Here is a 12128-nt window from a genome sequence, read left to right on the forward strand (position 1 = left end):
TATATTAAATTCCAAGGCCCTAGAATTCTATAGCTCCCAGATCTCCCACCAGCCCCCAAACCCAAACTCCTAGAAGGACCCCAGGGGTGTAATGGAGCACCGACGCTCAGTTAGCTCTGCTTCTGAGATGAGCCAATGGATAGGACTGGGCAAGGAGCAACTGAGAGCGACCTGAAAGGACCATGAGTGATTGCACAGTAAATCAGGCCTCTTCAAAGCATGCCAAAAAGAAAGTCTCTCTCTCTTCCAAGTATAAATAATTCTATAAACCAAAGCCGTGTAGAGAACATATAGGAGACCTCTTATTAGGTTGCCTTGAATGCCACTTCTGCCTTTGAATTCACCTATTTCCTGTAATTTTATCCAATCCTTGTGATATCCTCGCACTGACAGAGAAGATAAACAGGGCTGGCTGACATGATTTTCCTGTGTACAGGTTGAGGTTGGCCAATTATTAAACTATGAATTTGTGGCTGTCGATACTATTAATAGATACTAGTTATTAGACACTATGTATCTTGCATTGTGCTAAATACTTTACAGCATCTCATACAGTTATCAAAAAACATATTTTTAAGTATTATTACCTTCAACAGTTTAAAATAACAAACAATATATACTAAATATAATATATACTAAAAAGGCAGGGGGAAACCTGGAGGTGATGCATATGCCTCAATTGAAGTGTCGCTATTATCATCCCTATTTTTATTGATGGAGAAACTACAGAGTCGACTTGCCCAAAGGCCCCCAGCAAATAAAGAATAAATCCACACCTTTTTTTTTTTGAGGTTGTGGAGAAAAAGGAACTCTCCTGCACTGCTGGCGGGAGTGCAAACTGGTCCAACCACTATGGAGAGCTGTGTGGAGATTTCTTGATCTACTAAGGATAGAGCTTCCATATGATCCAGCAATTCCACTCCTAGGTATTGACCCAAAGGACACAGAAACATCAATTCCAAAGAACACCTGCACCCCTATGTTTATAGCAGCACTATTTACAATAGCTAAGCTTTGGAAACAACCCAAATGCCCAAAAATAGATGACTGGGTCAAGAAGATGTGGTCCATATACACCATGGAATATTACTCAGCATTCAAAAAAGATGAACACATGCAGTTTGCAGCAACATGGATGGCGCTGGAAGGGATCATGCTCAGCGAAATAAGTCAGAAGGAAAAAGAAAAATACCGGATGGTCTCACTCATAGCAGGAATCTAGAAAACCTAAATAAGGGACCAGGAAAAAGACTAATTAATACAAAGTAAAAATCAAAATCAACAAACAACTATAAACTAGAGATACACTACGGCAGGGAGGGGGGATGGGGAGAGGAAGGATTAGGGTCAAAATAAGGGGGGGTGCAATTGTATGGGGAATATAACCAAGATGAAAATGCATACATTGTGCAAAAATGAAAAATGATGTAAGAATTACATAAAATAAAATATTAATAAAAAAGAAGGAAGGAAGGAAGGAAGGGAGGGAGGGAGGGAGGGAGGGAGGGAGGGAAGGGAGGGAGGGAGGGAGGGAGGGAGGGAAGGGAGGAAGGGAGGGAAGGGAGGGAAGGGAGGGAAGGGAGGGAAGGGAGGGAAGGGAGGGAAGGGAGGGAAGGGAGGGAAGGGAGGGAAGGGAGGGAAGGGAGGGAAGGGAGGAAGGAAGGAAGGAAGGAAGGAAGGAAGGAAGGAAGGAAGGAAGGAAGGAAGGAAGGAAGGAAGGAAGGAAGGAAGGAAGGAAGGAAGGAAGGAAGGAAGGAAGGAAGGAAGGAAGGAAGGAAGGAAGGAAGGAAGAAAGAAAGAAAGAAAGAAAGAAAGAAAGAAAGAAAGAAAGAAAGAAAGAAAGAAAGAAAGAAAGAAAGAAAGAAAGAAAGAAAGAAAGAAAGAAAGAATCCAAAACTCTGAATCAGTCTGTTGGAAATCAAAGCCTAACTAACCCAATACTTAGGAGATTACAGTACATTCTGAAGTCTGAGAAGTGTGAACCTAAGTATGAAATACACATACCCCAAAAAGAGATTTGTATTTAGTGGGTCTGTCACAGACCATGGAACCTCCATTTTGACAGCACCACCACATCATTTTTGACTACCCTGTTTGCAAAGAAAACTTTCTGAGACTCTAAGTCAACCACATTTTCCAGTATGAGTTATCTCCTATCTCCAGGTATAAATACAGTAGACTTCTAATCAGAAAAAAACAGAGAAGTTGAGAAAAACAGCGAATCCAAGACTGGAGCAAGGAAGAATGAGTGAGGTTTGGGTAACAAAGGAGGGTGAAGTGACTCATCTGGAATCCTGACTTTCCGGGATTTCTAGAAGTTCAGTTTACACACTAGGTTCCGAACATGGTAATCGTCCTTTGCTCTGTCCCAAAACTTTTGGGAGATTTTCCTGGGCCAGAGACAACATGGCAGCATGGAGGAGGGAACACAGGGTTTACCAATAAGTGGCCTCTCCCCTCCTGCTCCCTCACAGCCTCCTGCAACCCAGTGGTGTGAACAGAACCGTGAATAAAAGGGGCCAGAGATGAGCAGATTCCTGTGGGATGTGAAATGTATAACTTATGCATTGCCTGGAAATGCCATAAGAAATTAATATTTGTTACAGAAACAGTGGGGCTGCATTAATATTTTAATGGTGAATGAATATTTAATCCAAAATTCTGGATGGAAAGCAGACAAGACAACCATGACAGGAACAGCCCCACCACCCGGTTAGAGACGTGAACAATGCGTTGGCACCGTCACTAATAATAATACCACCCACTGCATCCATTAGATGATTCCTTTCAAATATTGGTAAAGTCACTCCTCAGAATCAATCCTCAGTGTTGTTAATTCTTTGAAATTTAGGGTGAAGCATAGGACAGGAAAGCATAAGTCTTTGGGACTAGAGGAGCCTGTAGTTGGGTACAAAGTCTATGTTCACTGGCACAGCAGCTGCAAATAAATCCATTTAGCTCTTTGAGTCTCATCCTCAAGATGAAATGAGAATCTGCTTGATAGAATGGGTGGCAACATACATTGTTCCCCCATTTAATGTTTTCTGTGTGTTTCTCCTTATTTGCATAATGTGGTAGGAAAATATTAAAGGTGACTAAATCGTCTCTTAATTTCCTCTCAAGTTTACTCAGAAAAAGACGCAAATGTACATTTTCCTAAATGCTTGTGTCTGCCATCATTCCTCTTCAGTGGAAATTTCTGCAAATGATTTGGAGAAAATAATCTAATTGAAAATCCAATTCTGTGTGTGATGCTTAAACTTAACATACAATGATGATATCTGCTTTTGAAAGGAATTAAGGTGTCTCAATTTGCTCCCACTCTTCATGGTCACATTGCCAATATAATTGTGGCAAATTAGTAAACTTCTCCTGGCAGGTAATTCTCCCTCCTCCAAGGTTAGAATATGGCACTGTCCTTCATGGTCCCCCATCCATCCTCTCTGGCCCCACTACAGTTTATGAACTTCTTTATTCTGCAACTTGGAAATTTCTATCATTTAATAATTAAATACATGGGCTCTAGAGTCCAGTAGCCCTGAGGTAGTTGTCTCCATTTGATCCCTGATTGGTAATGTGATCTTGAGCAAGGTCATCAGTCAACCCCTCAGGTCAGGGTGAGGGGGTCTTCATTTATAAAATTGAGACAGTGACATTTACCACATTGCATTACAGGTATCTATGAAATATACACATAAAATGAAATATTTTGTACCATCCCCATTTTTCCAATGAGGAAACTGAGATTCAGGCTCAAAGGATTTACTCAAGGTCATTCAGCAAGGACATCTTGATTCTTCCACCTGTGTACTTAATCTGCATAGTATCCTAAGGAGACATCTAAAATTGAGGTTGTAATCAAAGTCATCAACAACGCAGGGGTGCACAAAGTGTCCTCGCTGAGAACAAGCCTCAGAGGCTTAGGTCTTTTTAGGATAAATGATTTTCAGGTTTTTTTGCCCTCCTGCCATTAGGATTGCCCTGCCTGACAGGTTACCTGCATTTGTTACATTGTTATAAATTGTGTTGTTTACTTCTGTGGGCCATAGCAGCAGTTTTAGTCACCAAGGGAAGCAGAAGCAGGAGAAAGAAGCAAGGAGCGAGACAGAGGAGAGAGAAGGGGGAAAGAAGGCCAGAGGAGCCCAGAGTGAAGACTTGCCGGGCCTAGGAGGCCTGGTGACCTCCTGGCCCCCCGGCACCCCTGCCTGCTGTGTACCTGGTTGCTGCTCTACATGTCAAAGCTCAATAAAATACTGAGCCACCGAGGGCTCCAGGACTCCTCCTGTACCCGTCTGCTGGATCATAGAACCAGCTCTGTGCCATTCTGGCCACTACAGTCATGATATTTAAATTCAGTGTAATATAGTAGCTGCTTGACTTGTAGGTCCTAATCGAGAAGCCAGCCCATTTATAACAGACTGATCATGAGAACTAGAAAATTCCTTTTATTCATTTGTTCATTAGTAAGCTGATGTGTTACCGACCTTGTAAGTCATTTTTCATATTCACTCTGAATAAAAAGAGGTATTCTAATAATTAGGTGTTTCTCCCAGTCTTAGAGAAGGATTGTTTTATACCAACAATAAAATACTACTTGGGGTTAAAATTCACTAGTAGCTAACAGTGAGAACCCTGCTTGGTATCAACAGTGGATCCTCTCCTTTGATAAATCTTCATAGACAATCTGCTATGTTCACAGTGTTATACTCTGTGTAAAGGTGAGAGTGTAGTTGGGGAGGAAGTTATCCAGATGAAGAACAAAGGAAGCAGGACAAGACAGTACAGATTATTATAACTCAAAGTGTTATAGGGCAGAGAGAGGGTCACCCCAGACCACACAAACCTGCCTGCTTTAAATGGGTTCTGCCATCCACCACATCAACACAAAACATATGGGACTTTAATGAAAAGGAACTTTAATGCAATTAGTAAAGAATATAGTTTTTAAATCAAGCACCCAAAGTTACCCATCCCCTTGTGGGTAAAATCCCAAGCAGGATTGGCCCAGAGCAAGGACCCAAAGCCTGCCACAAGTCTAAAGCATCTTAGAGTGGGGACCCACAGGAAAGGATCAGAAACAACCAGACAAGTCTGGAGGGAAAAGAGCAAAGTCAAAATCAAGACAAAAACCGCCATTGTCACCTCCCCACAGGTCTCTCACCCACAACTGTGTCAACCAGTCCACAACCAAAAGGCAAGCACAGTTTCTTCATGTGTCCCTCGGTTCCATGTGCCTCCTCCATGTCTCCTTCTGGCTCTCCAACCTGCTTCCTTTCTTCCTCAGTCTCCTCTGCAGCTTCTCTCCCTGCTCAGCTCCACCCTCCTTTTTGGGTGGGGCGGGGAACCTGGAACCTCCCCCTTTCCTGGGGACCACCCTGTTACAAAAGCAGAAAGTCATTCTTGGGAAATGAGAAGAATATTTTGCAAAGTGGAGACAAAGTAGTAGCTTAACTTTTAATTCACATATTGGGATTCTAGATTGAATTTCACTGAGGAAAACAAGTGTCTGTGGGTAAAGGAACATAAAGACCAAAACCCATTATGATAGATGATGGCACACACATAATAAACATTCTTCATCCTGTGCCACCTTCTGGATAAAATTTAGTCATGGAACAATCTATGAATACCCACCATTTTGCTTTTCCTGGAAGAATGCTTGTAGTATATACATAGGAGGGAAGGTATAATGGATGGATGCAAGAAAGAGTTTGAAAAGCTAGTAGCTTGCACTCAGCAATAAAAGTCTGCAGTTCTGTTTAAAAGTTTCTGCTTTGTCAAGGAGAGGAAGTAACCATGGGATTCCCTGCCAGAAGCAGTACAAAATGCCTTACATATGTAATTTCATCTAATCCCAACAACAGCCCTAGGGCAGGAAGTGTATCAGCAACAACAGAAGTCACTTCTGCTTGTCTTAAGCAACAAACTAGTGCCGGGCAGCAGACACAGAGGTTGCTGTCGTACTCTGCCACCCAGGGATGCAGATTCTATTCCCAGACTCCTCATCAAGAGAAGAATCCCCTGTGCCTCTGTCCTTCATACTGAACCACTCATGGGACCTCCAAAGTCCAAGGCAGGAATAGTCAATCAGCCTGAATCAAGTGATGCTTTTCAGACCAGGATGCCTAAAGCTATTCATATTCCCACAATTGACTTCTGCATTTCTCCTATAAGACAATGAAGTACCCCAAATTGGGAATAAAACTATTCCTGGCAGACTAAAATGACAATTACTATCCTCCCTGTTTTTTACTTACAGTATTTTTTTAAAGATTTATTTATTTATTCATACAAGCACTGGGTACAGTCAGAAGCGTGGGAGGATGAGAGAATTCACCAGAGCCAGAGAAGGAAACAGAACAGGCAGAGTGATGAAATACACTGCTGAGGGGAGCAGCGGGGGCGCGGCAGAAGAGGTCTGTCGCACCATGTGGGACTCTCGCCGGTGGTCGGGGATCAAACCGGTGCTGCAGAGGCTGCGGGCAGCTTCACAGCCCAGTGCTCAACCTCTGCGCCACCAAGGGAGGCCCTTACCGTATTTTTTTAATTGAGGTAATGTTGATGTACAGAACTCTATATGACTCAGAGTTACAGAGTCACACCTCTTCAGATGTGTGTTACCATACCACACCTACCACCAAAACCCCATCAAGGCTCAGAGAAGTGCAAGTCATCTTAACATGCATAGCTAGCTTTTCAAAACCACTATGGAGATAGGGTGACATTTAAAAAGCTTATCATGTTTAATGTATGCAACTCAATGAGGTTGGGGATAAATAATCACACATGAAATAATCACCATTATCAAAGGCATATATATGTCCATCAGCTCCCAATATTTCCCCATCGCACCTTCATTATTATTATTGTTGTTATTGTTATTTTTACATGTACTCGTGGTAAAAACACAACATCTAATCCATTCTCTTAGAAATTTTAGCATAACAAATACAGTATTGTGATAGGACTGTGCTATATGGTAGATCTCCAAAACTGGTTTCTCTTGCATAACTGAAATTTTGTTCCCTTTGACCATTTCTATTCCATTTCTTCCTTCCCCAAGCCCCTGGCAACTGGCTCTTCTACTCTCTGCTTCTGTTAGTTAGACCGTTTTACATTCTACATGTAAGTGAGATCATGCTGATTTATCTTTTTGTATCTGATTTATTTCACTTTGCACAATGCCCTCGAGATTCATCTGTGTTTCCCTGAAGGCAGGTTTTCCTTCTTTTTTAAGACTCACTAATACTCCTTTGTATGCCTAAACCTCATTTTTTAATCCACTTATCCATTGATGAGCACTTGGGGTGCTTCTACCTTCTCACTGTTGAGAATAATGCTGTTGTGAACATGAGTGTCCTGGTATCTGTTTGAGTTCCTGCTTTCCATTTCTGAATAGCTACCAAGAAGTAGAATTAATTCTTAAGAAATTTGCCGTACTGTTTTTCATAGAGCTGGAGCATTTTTAAATCCCCAATGGTACGCAAAGCTTCTAATGTCTCCACTTGTGTTATTTTCTGTTTTGTTATTTTCCATTTTGATTTGTGTTGTTTTCCATAGTAGCTATCCTAAAGGGTGTGAAGAAGTTTCTGTAGGGTAATTTTTATGTGTGACTCACACTGGCTCCCAAAGTTCCCTAGTGAGAGAAGAGTTGCCCTCAATGGTAACTTGCTTTATGGATTTCTTCCCCTTCCTTTGCATGCTTTGCTCCTTTGCATGCTTTTTCTTGAATTACCTTGCAAATAAACCACTTACATGCAAACTCTTGTCTCAAGGTCTTCTTCTGGTGATCTTTAACTAAGCATATATTCTAGAGTATTCCTTATCCCTTATAGGATTTACTGACAGTGCCTACCTTAATCAGTTATGTTAGACTAAGTCTCTTGTTAACCTCAGTCTTACAAAAGGTTATCTGTCTCCATAGGTATTACAAGAGCAGAAAACTTCCTAAACACTAATTAACTACTTGGCCTTCAACCACACTCTGGAGGAAATACAGGATTCATCCAGCCTATCCCATAGATAAGAAATCCCTCAGTGTTCAGTATTCTCAAGACTCTTAAAACAGCTTTAGAGATAAGTAGGAGCTCACAAGTATATAGAACACTTTTTTTAAACTATATTTGATGGATCCTCTGTTTTAGGAACTGGGCAGGTTTAATTTGCACAATATGAGAAATAAATTAGTGCTACACAAAATATTAAGACACTTCAAATGGGCTACCTTGGGTTGCTAGGTCCATTGCTTTTGTTTGGTACAGAAATCTGGTTCACAATTCTGCCAATCATCTCTATTAATTAGAAAATGTCCAGTCTTCAAGGCAAGTTGTGTTTTTTTTTTCCATTCTTAAATGTTGTTATAGACAGCTTTATAGTTATGTCAATCTGGACTTTATCAATCCTGTGTCATCTTATCAAAACTTCAGATTTCTTTCTATACTAATCTAAACAATGAGAATGTTAAATCATTTCCAGGAAAAGTATACATTGCTGCTTTCTTTTTTTTTCCTTTTTTTAAAGATTTATTTATTTATTTATACAAGCACTGGGCACAGTCAGGAGCGCTGGAGGGTGAGAGAATTCACTAGAGCCAGAGCGGGGAGCAGAACAGGCAGACTGATGAAACACACTGCTGAGGGGAGCAGTGGGAAGCAGGAGAGGTCTGCACTCCATGTGGAACCCTCTCTGGGGGCTGGGGATCAAACCAGCGCTGCAGGGGCTGCGGACAGCTTTGCAGCCCAGCGCTCAACTGCTGTGCCACCAGGGGAGGCCCATGCTTTCTTTCTTATATAAATCTGGGATTCCAGTAGAGTTTGTCTAAACACAGGTTTTTCCCTCTATCCAAAAGTAGAATGCTTCTATTTGGTATGATTTGGTAGGTTATTTTGGGAGTCTGAGAATGCTATTACTGTTCATTTACATGGATATGTTTTTGAGTGTTTCCAATCCCCCAAAATAACCTACCAAATCATACCAAAGGGGAAAGTCTACTTCCTGATAGCAGTGGAAACCTGCATAAAGAAACAAACAAGGTTTCCATAACCCAAAAAACTTATAAACCATAGACCTAGGTCAAGTCCTCATTCAATTCATAATACCCCCCAACACAATCTTGACGTGTGTGCTTAAAACATGCCCAGCTAAAGAAAGCTGAGGAAGTCTGCTTTATTTTAGGATATTTCTAATTGCTGTGAAGATTTCTGGTTTTCCCTCTATTGAGCTGAAATCTGCCTCCCTACAACTTTCGCTCTTCCATCCAGGAGAGATTTTTGTGTGTTTACTCTCAAGGCAGTCTTCAGACCTTGTTTGGGGTTTCCCAGTGTTCTCACACAAGCAGGCAAGAGCCATTGCAAGCATTCGAACTCCCATGCCTTTTGGGACTCAGGAAGGAGAGGGTTCCCCTTCTTTGCCATTGGTTGGCAGTAAGCCTTCTCTCTCCAGTTCATCTGTAACATAGAGGAAAGTGACGGCAAAGATATGGATTTCACCAAACTTAATCAGAGCCTTAAGTGAATCAACAGAGGCGGGAGTAGGGGTGTAGGGAAGGGGTGGGCAACTTTCCAGCCCCACAACATATGGCAATAGTTTCATTGAAAGCTCAAGATAGTATTTATTTCATGCAGCGACATCGCCCCAAGAAGCATGCAGACCAAATTTCGAATACATGAACCCTAAATCCAATTTTTCAGGCCTCCTCCTCTTCCTCTGATTTCCCTTCCCCCAACACACCCCCCTCAGTGCTAGTTCCTACTCCTTATTTTTTTTGAAGACTCCCTGTTCTTGAAAGCTGGAGCAGTATGAATGGAATGTTTTGATTTACTGCAGCCCCCCTGAATTCTACTTTCCCAAATCAATTAATTTTCGCACATTCTGACAACTGAGGAGTAGGAGCATGGGCTGAGAGGGGCAATGGTTGGGTGGTGAGAGGTTAGGGTATAGCAGGAGGTGAGGTGAGTGGGAGATCTCGATCCCTGGAGGGGTTTAGCCAGGAGAAGATAAATTACCTCTGTGCATGGTGTTGAGAGAAAAGGACTGGGGGAGAGCTTGGTGTCTGAGATGAGCACTGGGGGCAGGGGTGCTGGCCATCAATCAGAGAATTAAAAAAAAAAATTAGAAAAAGAAAAAGGCAACTTCATTCCAAGATGATAGGGAATTGGGGAATTAGGAGACTTCCTACCTCCCTGCCCCACGTTGCCTGGGCCATAATTATGCTTTGTTGCTGCCCATTTGCTCCTGCAGCTGTATCTCCTTCTGAGGTAGGCAACCATGTTTTTCTACAGCGTATATTCGAGAATTCTGAGGGAAAATATGGAAAGAGGAGCCATCTCTTTTCCGTCTTCCTTTGTTTCTTTATTTTAATACTTTTATATCTTTTATGTCTTCCTTCTTACCTCCCTCCTTCCTTCCTGTCCCTTATTCTTTTCTCCTTTCCTTTCTTCATTCCATCACTCAGTCATTCGTTCTTTCAAATTATACTAAACAGCTATTTTGTGTGAGACTCTTTGGAAATTACATAGTAGAGCAGCCTTCAAAGATATGATACAATTCAATTGAAATGGCGTTGACTCATCAAACTCTGTGCTAGATGCTAGAGATACTGTGTCTACAAGGAGGAATACAGCACTGACTGTGACCTCAAGAAACTCCCTGCTGGGTAGGGGAAGACAGATATATCATTACTCATTTGTTGATTCATTGCATCCCTATGTGAGGTGCTGGGATTATTGACGATTTTTGAACCGATAGCATGTAAGACCATGCCTGACCTCTAGCTGGCATGCAATAAATATTCAACAATAAAACCAACTATGTTTATTAGAACACCTGTAATGTGTCAGATATTTCACATGCTTTGTTTTTAACCCTTCCACCAACCCATTAACAAAGATACTGTTATTCCCATTTTACAGATGAGAAACATGGACATGGAAGTATCAGGCAATTGTCCAATGTTGACCTCCTAGAGGTAAAATTAAGATGCTGATTCAGATCAGCCTGATGCCAATGTAGAATATTTTCCTTGTCTTCCATGCCACTTTCTGCAAAAATTACAGGAATAAAAAGCCACTTGGTTGATGAGTTTAAAAGCTTCCCAATTTGAGAAAATCTTATCCTAACTGGCAGTAAATCTAGACTGTAACATGTTTTGCTTGAAACTTTACAAAAAATAAATAAACCAAGCTGACTTGTTCCATGTTATTCCAGCCCAAGGTCTCCATATCTCATGAAACCAGATCATTTTGCTGTTCCAAGCTCCTATCTACATGGCATAGGACCTCAGTCCCACCCAGCTAATGTCTCTTTCCAATTATTTTTGATATCAGCATATACCCAGTAGTAACTTTTCTCCTTTTATTGTGGTCCCTTTATTAGTGTCTCCAACACAAAGTCACCCAGAGTAGTTGTTCACCATTAACATAACACTTAAGACCCTGAAAGAAAATATTGATGGGGGTGATTAATCCTTGGCCCCCTCAAAATGCACTACCAAAGATTTCTGTACCACTCCTATTACGTTCCCAAAGTGGATCATAAGGGAGGCTCTGCTCATGGAGTTACTGACTCATCACAGGTTTCCACTACCATCCCAGCAATGAGTAGAGTTCATTGAATTGCCAAATCTTGCTGTTTTCCTGCAGCATACATTGTGGGCAAATTGAGTTGTAGTCAGAAATGGAAAGAAAGAGCCACTCCTCAACTCTGAGTTGAGCCACTCCTTTCACCTGAATTTGAAGGAAGTTTGCTTACCTGCAGTAGATTGACTGCAAAAGTTTTCATTCTTCCCTAAATCTATATTGATTGATAATAAACCTACTGATTGTGGACTTGGGCCATGTGACTGGTGTTGCACAATGAGATAATAACAAACTTGAAATAAGCAGAGGCTTGAAAAAACTACTTGCAAGAACTTGTCTAGACCAGACTGCTAGAGGATGAACTATGTGAAGCAAATGTAGTTGGCCTATATAAAACTATTCTAGATTTGCCAACCCTCAGCATATCACATGAGTCTTAGGGAAATAGAAAAGACCTACCAAAACCAAGTCTATTCAGCAGAACTGCCCAATTAATTCATAGACTTAGAAAAATAGCATATGGCTATTTAAATCACTATTGTGGGGTTTGTT

This window comes from Talpa europaea (genome assembly GCF_964194135.1).
Source record: "Talpa europaea genome assembly, chromosome: 7".
Taxonomy (NCBI): domain Eukaryota; kingdom Metazoa; phylum Chordata; class Mammalia; order Eulipotyphla; family Talpidae; genus Talpa; species Talpa europaea.